The sequence below is a fragment of the Protopterus annectens genome, chromosome 1.part2, assembly GCF_019279795.1.
Source record: "Protopterus annectens isolate FY-2018-M chromosome 1.part2, PAN1.0, whole genome shotgun sequence".
NCBI classification, from domain to species: Eukaryota; Metazoa; Chordata; order Ceratodontiformes; family Protopteridae; genus Protopterus; species Protopterus annectens.
Window position 1 is genome coordinate 964,692,555 of NC_056727.1, and position 19,184 is coordinate 964,711,738.

Genomic DNA, 19,184 nt, shown 5'->3' on the forward strand with positions numbered 1-19,184 from the left:
ATTTGAGTTTATAAAGGATCTGAATAGATTATAAATATTATTTAAATATGATAGATTGGTGGGTTTTGTTATATTGTTTTGAAGATTAATACATAATATATGCCAAAATATATTTTTGTGGTTATAGTGGGATGCATTTTTTATTATTTTGTTTTCATTTAAAAAAATAATCATATGCAGAGATTTCCAAGCAGAAGAGAAATTTGGATTTACCCAGTTTAATACTAGTTTAAAAATGGAGGCTTTGATATACGTCTCTATGTCTGGAAAATTAATTCCCCCTAATTCCCATGGTCTAATATGATGAGAAAAAGCAATTCTATTCCTTTTTGGATACCAAAGAAAACATAATAAGCTTTTGTGAATTTCTTTTAGTATTTTTTATTTGGAATTATAGGTATTGCTAGTGCAATATAATTTATTTGTGGTAGAAGAATCATTTTTATTAGCTGCAATCTGTCCTCAAATTTTAGATTTAATTTATTCCAGTTTTCCGTACGTGTTTGTATTGAGTTTAAAACTTTATTATAGTTTAGAGTCAGAGTAGCATCTATTTTATCAGATATAATAATTCCTAAATATTCTAAAGAAGAGGCTTTTTCTCCAAGTATATGGTATCTACTCAAGTGAAAGTCCCCCTTTCTGTTAAGTAAAATATGCTTTGATTTAGATTTATTAAAACTAAGGCCAGAAATTAGAAAAAAATTTTCCACTTGCATTTCTAATTCTTGAAGAGATTCATTATTTGGTGATAAAGTTAGTAGTATATCATCGGCAAACAACATAACCTTGGAGTTAAATTTATTGTGAATATTTAAACCTTCAATTTTTGAGTCTCTACATATTGTAATTGCAAATAGCTCTATTGATAAGGCAAATAGAATGGGAGACATAGGACAACCTTGTTTAGTGCCTTTAGTTATTTTGAAAGCTTCTGATGTAAATGGACCTAATTTTACATAGGCCAAATTATCTTTATATATATTCTTTATCAAATTAATAAAATTTAGGGGAAACTCAAAAAGTTCTAAAATTCTAAATAAGTAGTCCCAATTCACTGAATCAAATTCTTTTTCTATATCTAGTGTGATTATGAGAGCCTCTATATTATCTCTATTTAATATTTCAATAATGGTTAGGATTCTTTGTATATTATCATAAGCATGTCTGCCATAGATGAAACCTGTTTGGTCATCATTTATGATTTGAGTCAAGGATTTTTTAATTCTATTGACTAATATAGACATAAACATTTTGTAATCATTATTAAGTAGAGAAATCGGTCTATAAGAGCTGCAATGGGAGGAGTCCTTGTTCTCTTTTTTATTGGAGTAATTAATGAATACCGCCAGGATGGTGGAATTATGTTTTGAGCTTGAATTTCATTTAGAGTCTTATGAAGTAAAGAAATTGCAGAATTTGGGAATATCTTGTATAATTCCATTATTATTCCATCTATTCCCGGGGATTTATTGTTTTTACTCTCTTTAATTTTGTCATTTATTTCCTTGAGGGAAATGTGTTTTTCAATATCAATTTTTAATTTTTCAGGTAATTTTTTTATTATAGGATTGCTAATTTTTGAATCTATTAAAATAGTTTTGTTTTTATTGTTTCCAAAATGATTAGTATAATGAAATTTAAAAGCTTCTAGGATATCATTTATGTCTGATACTTTTTTATTACCTTTTCCTTCATGTATAATATTTGTAATATTGTTTTCTATATTTTGCTTTTTTATTCTCATTGCTAAGTTATGTAAGTGTTTTGGAGATGTTGAGAGTGAACTAAATTTTAGTTTTTCCAATGCCAAATTTGTCTTATGAGTTAGAATTTCATTATATTTTTTATTTAAATCTTCAATTTCTTTTTTTTTTACCTGGGAATTCTTTACATCAGAAGTGTTTGCATTAATTTCTGTTATTTGTTTTTGAATGCTGTGCAATTCTGACTCCCATTCTTTTGTTTTGTTTTTGAACCAAGATATAATCCTACCATATAAGAAGGCCTTTAAGGTATCCCATATTATTATATTATTTAGATCATCAGTAGAATTTATTTCTAAAACATATTGAATTTCTGAGTCTAGCCATGGTTTAAATTGTTTTAATTTAGTAATGTAAGCTGGTATTGTTGAGGCAAAATTTAGTCTTTTAAAATCTATTTGTAATTTAAGGATTAGGGCATTATGATCAGAGAGTGGGCATGGAATGATAGAAAATTTTATTATCTTCCTATTTAAGTCTGGAGATATAAAAATTTTATCTATTCTTGTTTTAGTATTAAAACGATAATCACTATGTGAGTATAATAATGAATTAGATTCTTTGAAATTAAATGTATCAATTAATTTTAAGTTTTCTGTCCATTTCTTAAGGTATTTACCTGTGAAAGAGAGACGTAGGTTCCTTTTGTTGGTTGTCTCAGAGCTATCTAGAATACAGTTAAAGTCTCCTCCTACTACTAGAATACCTTTATTTACCCTATTAATTAGATCTATTTGCTTTTTAACTGTAGATGGTCCTATTCCAGGAATCCAATATACATTTACCAGTGTCCAAATTCTATTCTGAAATTTTATTATTACAATTGAAAGTAACCCTCCTTTATCTTCGTAGTTGTAAATAATTTGAGGGTTAGTTACACTTTTCTTCCATAAAATTAAAGCTCCTCTAGTTTTTTTTTATATGAGGAGTGGGAGAGAATTAAGTAGTTATTAGGTATCCAAGTAAAGTTGTCATCAGTTTTAAAGTGGGATTCCTGTAGAAATATAACTTGTGTTCTTTGTAATTTTAGATATCGTAATAAATTTGATCTTTTTATAGTATTATTTAAGCCATTGATATTTAAAGACAACAATGTTATGTCTGTCATTTCTATAGAATATTATATTATGATTTTGGAAGAATACGTTGGTAAAGAACTAATATTTGTGAGGACCTGTGAGAGCATATATATTAATTTTCCCTTCTTTTCTCTAAGAAGAAAACTGAAATGAACAAAACTGTTTCTTTGATAGTTTAACAAATGTTTCAATTTGGGCCACTGAAAAAAATAAAAAGTGAAAAATATTGTAACAACATACTTTAATTGACTGAATAATAACTTTACTACATAATTCCACAAACATGAAGTGCACAGCACTTCTAATCTGATTGATCTGATAAGATCAAACAGATTTTTCCCTCAATGTCGACAATCGCATGGAAAAAGATGTTCAAGGTTGAGCTCCATTTATTGGATCCTGAAGATATTTTAAAATATTTATATTTGATGAAAGAGTATATCATGCATTAGAACTATGTTCCTTGAAAAATCCACTCAATAAAGTAATTAATCTTTTACTTGAAGTTTGTACTAATACTAGAGTTAATGTTACTTTTTTAATGAATGTTCTATCTAGATGTCTATTACAGCTGGTGTAAATACTTCTGCTTATATTATTTTTATACTTATTTATTTATTTATTTATTTATTTATTTATTTATTTTTAACCATTTGCCCTCCATAAATGTGGTTATGTTTCATGAAGTATGTCAGGTGACCTTCCCCTTCCACAGATAAAATGTATAATAATATATACATTTGGATTTTATTTGCATTTATTTTATATGAACGTCACGTTTAGAACAGGTTATTAATGCGGCAGATAGTATTACTGTCTTATAGTGATTAGTCCTCTGTTTTAATTCTTTCTTGGTTCCTATTCTAAGTAAATTCTGTATATCCTCTCTGTGTACATATGTATAAATATACACCTATACCTACAAAAAGACATATTCACATATAAACACACATATATATTAAATAATCTTATTGGGTTACCTAAAAGTGTGTGCAATATAATAGGGATTTTGTTTGTGCACTCTTGAAAGGGTTAGTACCTTGTTATGTCTGGGAGATGTCTACTCACTAACCTTATTAACCTTATTAGTAGAACAAGTGGACCATCGAAAGATGAGTGAATATTGTGAATGAATATTCTTAATTCTTATCACTAAATCTTACAGCAATTAGTGGAGAATACCTATATCATTTAACTATATCATTTATGAAATTTCTTTGGGAGTGTAATGGGAATACAAAATATTTCAGACTCAAGGTTGTTAAATATTCAATAACAGGTCTAAAGATTGTCCACTACTTGTTGAATACACCTTAATACAGTTAATGATTTGAAATAATATGTACATGTCACAGAGAATCTATGAATACATGGGTCTCACCTCATTTATCGAACCCATGTCCCACCCAATGCCAAAACAGTCAAGAACACTACGCTGAGGGTAATAGCACCTCAAACCCCCAACCCGTTAAATAACTAAACACTAATAAACCTACTATTTTAAAGCTACTGACATTCTCTAGTATTTTGTATAAAAACTAAAGCAATTATATATAGCAACTCTAAGATTGCCTTACAGTGAAACAAGGATAGATTTTCTGATCGTTACTGAGGTGCAGACTCCAGTTAAATCTAAAGTGCTGTGTAATGGTTGACTATATCCTGTTTATTTCTATACCTAGCATGAGATCTGCTAACACTTAGATTGAGTATGGTGTGAGGAAGTATGTTATTGCTATATACTTGCACTTTACCTTCTCGCACCATACGTAACACAGTAACTGTTTCCAATAAGTGAAAGCCAAATCTCGTACTTTCAACAAGTCAGTCCCAACCATCTAACACTCAGTAAAACACAAGCTCAACAAACGAAGAGAGACCCAAACACATACATAGTGTACTGTTTATGTAAACATTTCCCCAAAACATTATAACAGCAGCTCATGAATGTGTCATGCTGTTTCCCAAAGATGTATAGTATGCACATAAATTACATTTGACCCAACAATATTTCCTTTCTTATTTATTTATTTATTTTTTCCCCAGGCTCTGACGTGTAAAGAAAGGTATACTGTTGATATTACTGTACCATTAGGAACCACTATGAGTATTTATGGTATACTGGTGTACCTAGTAACTGTTAAGGTGGTGGATAAATACAGCGGATTGTGCTTTTATCAAAAATAATACATTTTGTACACAGAAGTTAGCACAGCACTTATAACTGCAGAGAATGCACATAGCACATATTGTTATGTAAATTTACATGTTTCTCAATTGCAGGATGTTCTGATTATAGCTTTATTTTATATTATTGCTCTTTTACTAGTCCGATTTTAGGGCCAATGTAAGTGAAATTTCGCCAAAATACCAAAATCAGTTCCACATTACTGCAGGTTAATGCTAGTCCATTGTACAGTTCACAATACTAATATTATTTACTAAATACATGCAGAATAGGTTACAAACAAAAGCAGATTCAGTCATTACTTAAATTAGCACTAACTGCCATAACTAATAGAGCTCTCATCAATTAGCTTGCTCTAGATTATTGAACTGAAAAGGAAATTAAATTGTCCCCATGAGAAACAGATAAACAGATATGTGGCGTTTTCCAACAAGAAGACAGTAATTAAATGGGCTTTTTTTTTTTTTTTTAAACATGTGTAGCATACTTTTTTCTTATGCATAATACATTTACCTGTTCATACTTTACTAAAATCAACTCAATTTTTAATCTACTCAGCTTCTGCAGAACAGGTTCAACCATAAAGGGGCTGAAAACTCAGATCGCAGTTCGCTTTTTCTTTATATGTTCTAACTGACAAGAAAGTCTCTGCGGAAGTGCGCAAAGCACACCACTCGCAAACTAATGAAGTGTTCTACGAGCCTCAGCTTACTGGCATGCTTCTTATCTTACAATGGAATGCTGAACAATGTTAGTGAAGATATGAGGAAAATAAACTGACTAGAGAGCTCGAGGGTATATTTTAAAACAGTATTAGTCTCCAACGGGTAGTTAGAATTTTGAAACGCTAGAAGGCGATTTTTTGCCTTTTTTCCTTCCCATCCTCTTCCTTCCTACTCTATACAACGTTTTCACATATTCATGAAGAAAAGTTCAAGGAATGCTCTTTTAAGACACACTATAAAGAATTGGATTTAATTTATTAAAATTTTTGTACAGTAACTATTAATCATTATGTTAATAACTTTATAATAATAGTGGCCTTTCATTTAAATGCTAATACTCATGTGAGAATTTAACTAAAGGAAGCAAAAAAAAAAAAACACATAACTCAAGCACCAAAAAATTCCATCCAAACCACTACCATATTATTATGTTAACATACAGATTGTGATACTTTCTAAATAAAGAAAAAAAAAAGAGAAAACTAATTATGTGTCTAAAGTGTAATGAAATTAGGGCTATGTATAGGAATCATACCTTGGTTAATGCTTTGAGAGAAATTCTATCATCAATGTTCTTAACATCAGTTTTTTTGTTTTTTTTTCCTCACATCAGTCCAAGTATTTTTTCCCGAGGTTCTCTTTAGGGAGGTTGAATTTGACCAATCCATTTCTTCTGGTAGTAAGATTATATTGTTGTTTTTAATGAAGGAAGTGGCTTCTTTGATGGTGTTGAAAGATCTCATGTCATTACTATGTTGAATTCTAATTTTGGCAGGATATGCAAGCTGTGCCTTTATTTTATTTTGTTTTAAGAATTTCACTAAGGGCCAAGTTTTCTTTCTTAGTTCCAAGAGTCTTGGTGAATAGTCATTATCAAATCTTATTTGGGATTGCTTGTAAATGACTGGACTTTTTCTCCATGCAGATCTCAATATCAGTTCTTTGTCCATAAATGACAGAAATTTAACCACTATAGATCTTGGAAATGATTTAGTTGAGGCAGAAAGTGGTTTTCCGATGGCTCTGTGTGCTCTTTTGATTCCATAAGACAAGCCTTCTTTCAGCCCTAAGATTTCAGGTAACCATGAATTCAAGAATGAAATGATGTCTTCCCCTTCGATCTTCTCTGGGACTCCAAAAATTCTTATGTTTGTTCTTCTTTCCCTATTCTCCATATCATCTATTTTGTTTATTAGCCAAGTATTCTGTTGTAATAGAAATTCACTATGAAGCTCTTCTTCTTTTAGCCTTCCATCAATATCATTTAGAGATGTTTCAGTGTCTGATATTTTTAGTTGGTGCTGCTGCAGAATTTCCTTAAAAACTTCAGTTTGCTTTTGGCAACTTTCTTTAAGGTTTTCTAGGTTTTCAGTAAACCTGTCCATCTTCAGAGATAAGTCTTGAAGGGTAGCTGAAATCAGTTGGATTTCTCTCTTCAGAGTAGAGTCTGAGTGAGAATTCTTGGAGTTGCTCATTACTAGACAGCTTAGTTAGTCTTCAGGTTTTTTTGACAGGAAAATTTCGGATTTTCTTCTTCAAAATTGGTGATTCTATTGTTAATAGTTTCACATATAAGATTTATCAAAAATCATTTAATAATAATAAAATTTTCCTGTTATTTCTAGTAGGAATATGAGGAGCTCAAAAATTTGCTGCTTTCAGTTAGGCATTAGGCTCCGCCTCCTCCTATATAAATCCATTTTGATCATTATTTATTGTTTTGGATAGTGGTATTTTCATTCTGTTAGTTAATATTGTCATAAATATCTTATAGTCATTATTTAATAATGATATAGTTCTATATGAGGTGCAGAGGTTTGGGGATTTGTTTTCCTTTAGGATTGGTGTGATTAAGGAATATCTCCTAGAGGGTGGTATTAGAGCTTGTGACTGAATTTCTAATAGAGTTTTATGGAAGAGGGATAGTATCTTTGAAGGAAAACGTTTATATATTTCCATAATTATGCCATCTATACCTGGAGCTTTATTATTTTTACCCTCTTTTATTGTATCTGTAATTTCTTTGTAGGATATGGGTGCTTGCAGATCTAGTTTTAATTTTTTGGTATTTATTTTATATTAGAACATTTTTCATCTAGATTTAGTTGGTCAATATGTATATTTTCTTTTTGGAAATGTGCCATATGGTGATTACTATAGGCATCAAGAATGTCACCTATATCCAAGACATTTTTCCCTTTCTTTTCATGGAAGATACTTTTAATGTTATTAGCTTTTGATTGTATTTTGATTCTTGTGGATAAATTATGTAGATATTTGAGAGAAGTGGCCAAGGTATTAATGTTTAGTTTTTCTAAAGCTAAACTAGTTTTATGTGTTAGAATTTCACTGTATTTATTGTTTAGTACTTCTACTTTCTTTTTCATCTCCAAATGATTTTGATTTTTTTCAGCTTTTACTGACAAATGTTTGGATTGTAGATCTAATAATTCAGAATCCCATTCTCTGATTTTTTTTATACCAAGTAAGGGTTTTACCATATATGTAAGCATTTAATGAGTCCCATATCATTATTTTATTTATCTCTGTGGTATAATTAATATCTAAGAAGAACTGTAATTCAGATAATAACCAGGGTTATTTTAGTTACATATGCTGGAATTCTGGAGTTAAAGATTAATGGTTTGTACCCATTTTGAAGTTTTACTATCAATGAATTGTGGTCTGAAAAGGGGCAGGGAGTGATTGAGAAATTAATGATTTTAGAGTGTAAGTCATGGACAGTAAATATTTTATCTATTCTAGTTTGGGTACCAAGTCTGTGATCTTGATGGGGAAACAACAACTATTTATCTTCTTTAAATTTGAAAGTATCTACAAGATGAAATTATTCTACCCACTTGTTTAAAGCTTTTGATACAGTAGATGTATGCAGTGGTCTTTTGTTTGTAGTTTCAGAAATATTAAACATACAGTTAAAATCTCCTCCTAATATTAAGTTGCCATTATAATTATTGGAAATGAAATCCAAGTGTTTTTTTAACAGTTCATGTTCCAATGCCTGGGAACCAGTACAGATTGGCTAGGGTCCATATTCTGTTTTTATATTTAACTATTACTAATATCATATGGCCTTCTTTATCTTCATATTTATAAATGATTTCTGAGTTAATCACATTTGTTTTCCATAAAATTGTTACCCCTTTTGACTTTGTCTTATAAGTGGATTGTGCCAACATCATATATTCCTTAGGATTCAATTTGTAATTGTCATTTGTTTTGAAATGAGTTTCTTGAAGGAAGGCAATTTGTGCTTTGTTCAATTTTAAATATTTCAGTAGATTTTATCTCTTGCTATGATTATTTAAGCCATTGGTATTTAATGATAATAAAGTTAAAGCCTAGGTTATTTAGACTATGCATTTTTTTGTTTTATTGTGGCTATTAAACGTTTTCCTCTGATAACTATAAAGTATATGTTTGAGCTTTAAAAGGAAATTATCAGTTTTATACTTTGAGTGTTTACCAATAAGGTAATGTTTTGGTCAGGAATACTAAAAATGTTTTTGTGAAATAAATTTAAATTAATAAATGTTAACAAAACTAAGATCCACACTAGCCATGGAATGAAAATCATTCCTACTCTGATGGATAAACTAAGTCCATCAGATTATTATTCATACCTTGAGAATCCAGAACATCTGAGCTCCATAAATTGAATTATCATATGGAGAATATTTGTAATAGGAATAAGCACTATTTATATTATTTTGAACAGATATAGTACTATTGTAGATTAGACAGAATTCTAAAACAATATAAATGTCTACTTATTGTATAAGCGATTAATATTTATATGCAAGATAGATGACAAGCAATTCAATCATAATAAATTAGGATGTATCATATATAAAACCTCAGTAAAAGATTATACCACACAGTTATTTAACATATTATCCCTTATTGATGAAGTCTTTCAAAACTTATTACTTAATATAAATAGATGGTAATAATATTTATACTTAATGTTTACAATACAATGTATTTTACTGGATATATCAGAAGTTACATTTCATCGTTTGCCAGCATTTAAGTAATCATTTTGTTGCTAACTTACTTAAAGCATCATGTTTGTTTTATGTGAACATTGATGAAAGTTAGTGCATTTTAATTAGCAGTGCATCTCTCTTCCTCCATTTCCTACACATAAGGATTTTCATATCTGTCATTTCTTACTATAAAATTAGTAAATTTATAGGTTAAAAACAAAAAAAAATTACTTATTGTGATTAATAATTACAAGTTCCCTTTCCATATTTATAAATTGCCATTTTATGGCATATACTGAACGTTTTTAGATTTAAATGGCAGCATTCTAGTTTGTATAATCAGCAAAGGTTAAACTGAGTGATTATTGTCAATTTAATACTATTTGTTCAGAATGTGATTGTTACATTATGTGACATTCCTAGTTCAGGCTTCTATTGTTTCCCTTGAACAACTTTGTCAGTTTGATGTCATGTATAAAACATTAGTTACCTTGGAAACAGCTTAAGTAGTATGTATGGTCAAGATGGGTTACAAAACCACAATTCAAGTTAAAGCAATTATATGACTTGTTATGCATGTTTACTTATATGAGAAAATCGTCATGCTTCCCCTTGATGTTCAATATTGTGTATCTCATTTAATACAAGTTAAAATGGTAGTGGTATTATACACAAGCCCATGTTATTAAACTGAGTGTCTCTTGTCAATTTAATACTATTTGTTCAGAATATAATTGTTACATTCTGTGACATTTCAAGTTCAGGCTTCTATTGTTTCCCTTGAACAACTTTGTCAGTTTGATGTCATGTATAAAACATTAGTTACCTTGGAAACAGCTTAAATATTATGTATGGTCAAGATGGGTTACAAAACCACAATTCAAGTTAAAGCAACTATATGACTTGTTATGCACATTTACTTATATGAGAAAATCATCATGCTTCCCCTTGATGTTCAATATTGTGGATCTCATTTATGACAAGTTAAAACAGTAGTGTTATTATACACAAGCCCATGTTATTAAACTGAGTGTCTCTTGTCAATTTAATAATATTTGTTCAGAATATAATTGTTACATTCTGTGACATTTCAAGTTCAGGTTTCTATTGTTTCTCTTAAACAACTTTGTCAGTTTGATGTCATGTATAAAACATTAGTTAGCTTGGTGACTGCTTAAGTATTATATATGGTCAAGATGAGTTACAAAAACTACAATTCAGGTTAAAGGAATTACATGACTTGTTATGCATATTTACGTATATAAGAAAATCTTCATGCGTCCCCTTGATATTCAATGTAGTGTATGTCATTTATGAAAAGTTAAGACAGTAGTGTTATTATACACAAGCCCATGTTATTAAATCCTGTCTTTAATATCTAAATTCAGCAGACTGCTTGATCTTATATGACGATTATATATTTTATATCTAGATTTACTAAAATCATACATTACATAACTATTTCATGTGTGTGTTTTTTTTTTTTTTTTGGCTGTTGCTTAGTTATTTGAGAGACCACAAGCTGTAATGCTTATTCTTATTATTAGCTCCTTCTAAGCATGTTTATACAGTCCATATACTTTAAATTATGAGACCCTTCTAGTTTCTTATTTGTTATAAATATATTTCCATCCTTATATACACACACATCAGTAATTCAAGAATGGGCAACAATGCCCATCCAGTTTTGTCTGAATACCATTCACTACTTCATGTGGTGTGTTTTCAGGCTGTTCTTAAAACATCCAAACCAATATTTGTCCTGTTTCATTTTATCAGCCTGTTCTACACAGTGGCCACTCTGCCAGTAAACCACTCAACACACCTTCCATTCCCACAGATATTTCCACAAAGGAAATCTGATGACTCTCTAGCACTTCCCAGCCACCCCAAACATCCCTAGAATCAGATATCCCCAAATGCCCAACACGTCCGAGCAAGCTCACCTCCCAGACTATTGCAAAGGGTACTGCACAAGACCAAGTGCTCTTAGTCTTACACAATAACTCAGACTTCCACTCTTATGTAAGTCCTTAATGTGTCTGGACCAAAATACATTTTAAATATAAAATTGCGCTTATTATTTATTTATTTTATTTTTTTATCAAGAATCAACTTAATGAGCTAAACAAAGTGTTGGGAGGCCATCAATATGTGTACATGTGGTTTAAAACAGCCCTTTTATTATGTTTATGTATATATATATATATATATATATATATATATATATATATATATATATATATATGGTTCCCATTCAAAAGCCTGAAACATCATAAGCCTGAAAATCAAAATCCTGAAACCAAAAGCCTGAAAATTCAGAATCCTGAAAACTCAAAATCCTGAAAGCCCAAAATCCTGAAAGACCAAAATCCTGAAACTCAAAATCCTGAAAACACAAATAATGCTAATATGTCACTATAAAGACACTAATATCTACCAACTGACCCTGACCCTAACCCTAACCCTAAGGTCCGTCACTATCGCACACTCACCTGACCCGCGCCCTAAACCTAACTCACTTAAACCCCTAACCCCAATATTTGTCACTATTGCATACATGCCTAACCTGCCCTAACCCTAACTCACTTAAACCGCCTAACCCTAAAATAAAACCAACCGCACACTTACCTGACCCCAACGCATGACCTAACACCACAGGGCTAACAATAGCAAAGCCACAATGACATCAGTATGTCTATTTTGTGTTTTCAGGATTTTGAGTTTCAAGATTTTGGTCTTTCGGGATTTTGGGCTTTCAGGATTTTGAGTTTTCAGGATTCTGAATTTTCAGGCTTTTGGTTTCAGGATTTTGATTTTCAGGCTTATGATGTTTCAGGCTTCTGAATGGGAACCATATATATATATATATATATATATATATATATATATATCTTTAAAACCAAAAACTCCATTGCTGAGAATCATCTCAGAGGCTCCTCAGAGTCATTAAGCATTATTGTCACTCTGTCTCCATTACCATAGCAACCTGGGTGCATCTGTTTCCTGTTAGTGTGTCTGGGTACTGCATACCAGAGGCTCACGATGCACCTGAAGCAAAGCTTCACTTCATTGCAACTTCAAGCCTATATTCCCTCTCTTTCAGCGAGGCAGCAGCTAGGAAAAGAACGGAGAGCAAACTCCCAACAAGCCACCACAACAAAAGATAACACATTCTTCCAGCCTTCCCACCTCTCACTTAGCAGATGTATAAACATACTATTCTCTGCCAAAATATCCCAAATCACAGTTTTATCCACCCCCTTCCCTGGATCCAGGCTAAAACACCAAATGTTTCTTCCTAATACACAAGCATCAGTAAACCTCGATCACAAGCCACAACCCACAGCTTCCTGGAGATGAAAACGGCAACATACAACAGCTGCCAGACATGGCTGCATCCACGTACACCATATCAGGATTGATGAAACAGCACTCAAAGCTATGATACTTGCCATAATTGATATTAACTATGTTTAGACAGAATAATAATGACATCTGTACTAGCTGCCAGACATAGCTGCATCCACGCACACCATATCAAGATTAATCAAATAGCACTCGTAGCTGTGATACCTGCAATAATTGATATTAACTATATTTAGACAGAATAATGATGACATTTGTATACTAAGAGCTTGTTACTATTATTTAACTAGGCTATACATGACATTTCTAAATCATACTTTAACTGAAGAAGGCATTAGTCTCCATGACAGCATTTTGTTTCAAAACACTCCACTGTTACTACTATTATATAAGATGCTAATTTGTTGCATTTGAGTCTGAACTCTGATGAATGGTACCTTTTTGAATTAATTAATTACTTAAATTATTATAAGTAAAATCAATGAAAAATAAACAAGATAAGTATTCAGTGAGTTCAAGTAGGGGAATAGAAACTTCTATGTTTGCATTATATGTTGCTTTGCTTGGCTTATATATAATGTAAATAGTAACCCATCTTGACCTACCTTTGTTTGTGAAGAATTATTTGACTCTGAACATTCTGAATAAATTATTACTGTTTCTTAGTTGTTTAAGAAACCCTCCTTTTTTTAAATAAAAAGAGATTACAAGTGATGTACCATATCAGTTGATACTTTGAGAGATGTAGTTGTTTGCTTGTTTGTTTGTTTGTTTGTTTGTTTGTTTGTTTGTGTCTTTTGGCTTTTCCCGGTTAGGGGTCACCACAGCTGAACTCCGGTCCGCTAATGATTGGCAGTAGAGTTTTACGTGCTGGCTTGCTGGGCCTAATGCACAAACTTCAACGAAGGAATGCCCATTCACGCATGTCGCCGCACAGAAGATGCTCTAACTGAGAATCGAATGGGCAACGTCTAACTGTGAGGCAACAACGCTACCGCAGCACCACCAGATGTAGTTGTAAGAGTTATTTTTTGGGACAGGTATCTTGGAATCATTTTTTTTTTCTTTCTAGCATCAGTCTAAGGATTTGCTTATTTTATTCTTTTAAGAGTAGGGGGCCATCCATTCCATTACTTCTGGGATAGACACTGTTGTTTTTGATGAATATAGTAGCTTCTTCTAAGTCATTAAAGTTTCTCATCTGATTGGCAAAAAATATTTTTATCTTGGCTGGAAAAGCCAGCTGTGCTTTAATGTTGTTTTATTTCAACAGTTTTATTATTTGCCAGACTTTTTTCCTTTGTTCTAGTATTCTGGACGAATAATCATTGTCAAACCTTATCAGGCTTTGATTGTATTTTAAAGGTGAGTTTCTCCAAGCAGATTTTAATATTAGTTCCTTGTCCCGAAATGAAAGAAATTTTATAACTATGGATCTAGGTGGCATATTTGTTGAGTTAGAAGCAGATTTCCTCAGTGCTCTATGCACCCTTTCAATTCCAAATGAAAGGCCCTCTTTCAAGTCTAAAAATTCAGGAATCCAGGTTGTTAAGAATAAAATAATGTCTTCTCCTTCAGTGTTTTCAGGCAGACCAAAGATCCTTATGTTGTTTCTCCTTTCCCTGTTTTCTAAGTCATCTATTTTGTTAAGCAGCCATGTATTCTGTTTAAGCAGAACTTCTTTTTGGAATTCTTCCTCTTTGAGTCTCCCTTCAATGTTATTTAGAGAAGTCTCTATATTTGTTGTTTTTGTATGGTGTTGATGTAATAGTTCCTTAAGAGTATCAGTCTGTTTCTGAAAATTTAATTTGAGGTTTTCTAAGTTATTTTTAAAGCCATCTATCTCCAAAGATAGTTCCTGTAAGGTAGATGCCATCAATTGCAGTTCTTTTTTCAAAGCAGCATCTGGATGAGAATTCATTGAGTTGTTCATATTCAATAACTCAATATATCTCCAAGTTGCTTGACAGGAAAATTTTTGTATATCTCCACTAACATTGATATTTATGTAGTTTAGTAATTTATCTATAGAATTTTGACATTTTAAACTTGAAAATAATAACATTTTCCTATATTATTATACTAGTTTATGGAGCTCCTAAAATTCACTGCTCTCCTCAGAAGCTCTTTTGATGTCTGTAAAGCATATAATTGTGTCAGATGTGTTTAAGATATAAATATCATTGCTTGAAAGTCAATACATTTTGTGAATCATTTTTGTAGGAAGATATGGCTACCAAGTGAAAAATCAGTCTGACAGTCTTTAAGTGATTCCTACATCTGCCTGTACCATTTTGGAGTGACCTGGAATTTCCAGTTCTGGTTACTGTAATTTCTTCTCTGAAATAAGGTAAGTAGTGAGTCGATATCTTCTTGCATGTAATGAATTGTTAAGTAAACTAAAAACTGCATGAGAATAATCATTGTCCACAAATATTTTAGTTTTGCCTTTAAAAGAAATGAATCTCCACTAAGATGCATGGAGTACAGTCTTTCTTTTTTTGTTTTTGTTTTTTGTTTTCTTTCCCTTTTTTAATGGATAACAGAGCAGGGCCATGGTTGATTATGTTTTGCCTTCATCAATATCTGGAGATTTCATGAGGGAACTGTGCATTTTTGCTATCACCTCAAATACTGGGTCTTGGTATCCTCCAGCTCTGATCCAGGTCTTCTAGTAGGTGACATCACCATTTGTGAGGCAAAGGCACCTGCCAGAGAGATATCTCTTGAGCTGTTCACTGAGTCATTCAAAAAAACTAGCTTTTCGTCTGAGGGATGAATATGCTTTACTAAGATAGGTGAATATTGCTCTACCTCTCATCCATGTTAGACAAGCTCTCTAATCTGCCAAGCAAAACATGGTAGTCATGGTAAAATGGCACTCTGGAAGACATACTAAATAAGGCCTAGCTGGCTTTACTTGGTAACACATTCATAAACTTCTTCATAGGTTCATAGGTTCATAGGTTCATACTAGGCTATCTGCCCAAGGGCATTTATAAGCCTAGCCCATAGTTATGTGGCTTTCGCCACCCCTTTAGTTTGAATAAAAACTATGCCTATCATTTTTCTGTGCCTCTGTCAAGCAGTGACACTGAAGTAATCCCTGGGGTATATCTGCGATCTCCCATCCATTGGTCAAGATTCCTCTTGAACAAGGCCAGCGAGGTGCTCTGCCTCACATGTACCGGGATTTTGTTCCACAGCATAGGGAGTCTCTGGGTGATGAATCTGTCCCTCCAGCATGTTCTATTTATAACCGTGTCAAGGTTTAAGTCTCCCGCCCTTGTGGTTCTGAGGGATCTAGATTTTTGAGGTGAAGCATATTCATCAAATCTGGGTTTGACATGGCCTTATATGTCAGGCACAGGTCACCTCTGAGCAAGCGGTATGAGACTGAATAAAGCTGGAGTTCTTTCAGTCGGGCAGCATAAGACATATTTTTGAGACCCTTTATCCTTTTGGTGAGGAACTTTTGGGGCCTTTCAAGCTGCATCAGGTGTCTGGTCAGATACATTCGAACGGGCATTGTACTCAATCATAGGTCTAATGAGTGATGAGTACAGGGGGACGATGACCTCCCTTGATCTAGATGTGAATCCCTTCATGATCAGGTGGGCGATATAGAAGGTTTTCCTAACTACTTTAGCAACATGAGTGTCAAACGAAAGACTACTGTCAACTTGGGTCCCCAGATCCCTGATGACTTTTTCTGTGCACAGTGGATTGTCACCTATATGGTAGCTAGGGGTAACCTTGTTTTTCCCGAAGGGTATGACTATGCATTTTTTGGTGTTTAACTTCAGGCCATGGCTCTGGCACCAGTTATCCATTTCTGTGAGGCCCTTCTGGAGGATATCTGTGTCAGATGTGTTTTCGACTATGGCGCCCAGTTTGCAGTCATCTGCAAACTTTGTCAGCCATAACCCTCCTGTGTTTGCTTGTACTTCAGAAAAGTAGATGCCGAACAAGAGTGGACCCAGGACTGAGCCCTGTGGGACACCACTTGTCACAGGCTTTGAGTCTGACATGGCTCCAGCAACTCTGACCCTGTGGGTTCTGTCGCTTAGCCAGTTTGCAACCCATCTTGTGATGTATGGGTTTACATTCAAGCTGATGAGTTTTTCGATGATACCTGAGTGGGGTATTGTGTCAAGGCCTTTGCCAGGTCGAGATAGGCTGTATGGACTGCCTTTCCTCATCAATGGCCTTGGTGACTGTCTCAAAAAGTCAACCAAGTTTAAGAGGCAGGATCTGCCTTTGACAAAGCCAAACTGGGTTGGATCCAAAGTCTGCAAGTTCCCTATGTCTTTATTTATGAGTTCCATTATGATCCTCTCCATGGCTTTGCAGATAAGGCTTGTCAAGCTAATGGGGCGGTAATTTCCAGGGTCTGTGGAGGCACCGCCCTTATGAAGTGGGACCACAGTCGCCGAGCGCCACTCCTTGGGTACGTATCCTGAGGTGAGGCTAAGATTAAACAGCTGTCCTAACTGTGGGTTTAATTCCTCATTGAGTTCATGAAGCACACAGCCGGGGACACCATCCGGTCCCATGGATGCTGTGTTTTTTGCCTTAGTGAGGGCAGTTCTCACCTGGGCGTTGGAGATGTTTGGGGGGCTACAATCCTCTGGAATAGATATCTCTCCTTTTGGGGGGGAGAGGGGGAGGATTCTGCAGGCAGTATCTTTTCAAATACATTTGTAAGAGAAAGGGGTAGAGATGGGGACTGTAATTTTTATCACTGGTACTTTTCTCACAATTACAGAGTCAGAAAGCCCATTCCATTAGCATAGAGGTATATAGCACTCACTATGACCCTTGTTAACAAAATTTGACTAGATGCTTGGGTGCATTTTGGAGCTGACTTGGGATGGGAGAGGAGGAATGAGGAGGCTTAGGCCTGTGTGAAGGCTGCCAGTCTAGCTAGATAGAATTTTGTAGATAATTCTATGTCATTGTAAATATGAATATAATCCACAGGTTTGTCCTCTTAAAATGTAAAGAAAACTGTGTTAAATGTTGAACTTCAAAAATGTAATCACAGTGCTCTCTGCTGGAAGAAAGCTGATAAGCCAAGCAATGCATGACTGACCTCAGAGCTCGGAGACAAGATGTCGAGGTGAGACCAGTGTTCATTGCTAGATTTTACATATATAATATATTTTATTGCCGTGGCCTCCTGCAGGTGCTCATTACAAACAGAAATTTAAATTCAGAGTTTCTGTTAGCCTGGGAAACCAGTGAAGTGTCAAGAATGATGTAATGTGAAGCAGTACTGTGTTATCAATTTAAGGGCAGAAAGAAAGGACAGCATTTGGCATTCATCTTCAGAACTGACCACTCATCAGCACTTGTTTTGCTCTGTCTGTATGTAAGTAGGATCTTAGACTTTAGTGTTTCTCTTAAGGAATAGATTGAAAATAGTAAGTTTAGACTAGCTATTTTGTATAGTTATATCAGACTAATCTACAATATTATTCTAAGCATTTTCCTGTGATCCCTGAACTCTTGACTGGCACTGTGTTGAATTGAGGAGATTTGTTTTGTGTTTTTATGCATTATTAAATATTTTTAAACCTTTCAACTGTGGCTGTTTTGTATAGAGATAACGTAAGCTCTAGAGTACTTGCATGTATTTAGTGATACTGTATACAGCTACTCCAATAGTCTTGCTGCTCAGTCACACTTAATATTTGGATATCAGTAATATTACACAGTGAAATTGGTCACCCTTTGGGAAGGGCCTTAGAGTAGCTGATAAGTAAGGGTCCTGATTGCAGTGATTTCTACCTTATAGTCTGGTGAAAAGGGGACATAACTGGAGAACCTGTGTCAGCCTTCCCCAGGAGTGTCTTTGTGTTTCTATATAACTCATATCTCAAATTTGTGTGTGTGTGTGTGTGTGTGTGTGTGTGTGTGTGTGTGTGTGTGTGTGTGTGTGTGTGTGTGTGTGTGTGTGTGACAGCTACTTGAGCAGGGACACAAAGCACTGGTTGGACAGAGAGTGTGCTAGGAGGACATGGCTTGGGACCCTGGCTAAGGAC

The 19,184-nt window shown here is 33.5% G+C and overlaps 1 protein-coding gene across 2 annotated transcripts in view; it reads left to right on the forward strand.

The window, feature by feature from the left end:
• The window catches only part of RNF19B (ring finger protein 19B), a 645,200-nt gene that overhangs the window by 351,404 nt on the left and 274,612 nt on the right, over positions 1 to 19,184 (forward strand). For both annotated transcript variants that reach the window (XM_044059923.1, XM_044059924.1), the window contains one exon: positions 15,361 to 15,487. The gene's annotated coding sequence lies outside the window, so the exon portion shown is untranslated. Of the gene's footprint in view, positions 1 to 15,360; positions 15,488 to 19,184 lie in introns of those variants that run through there.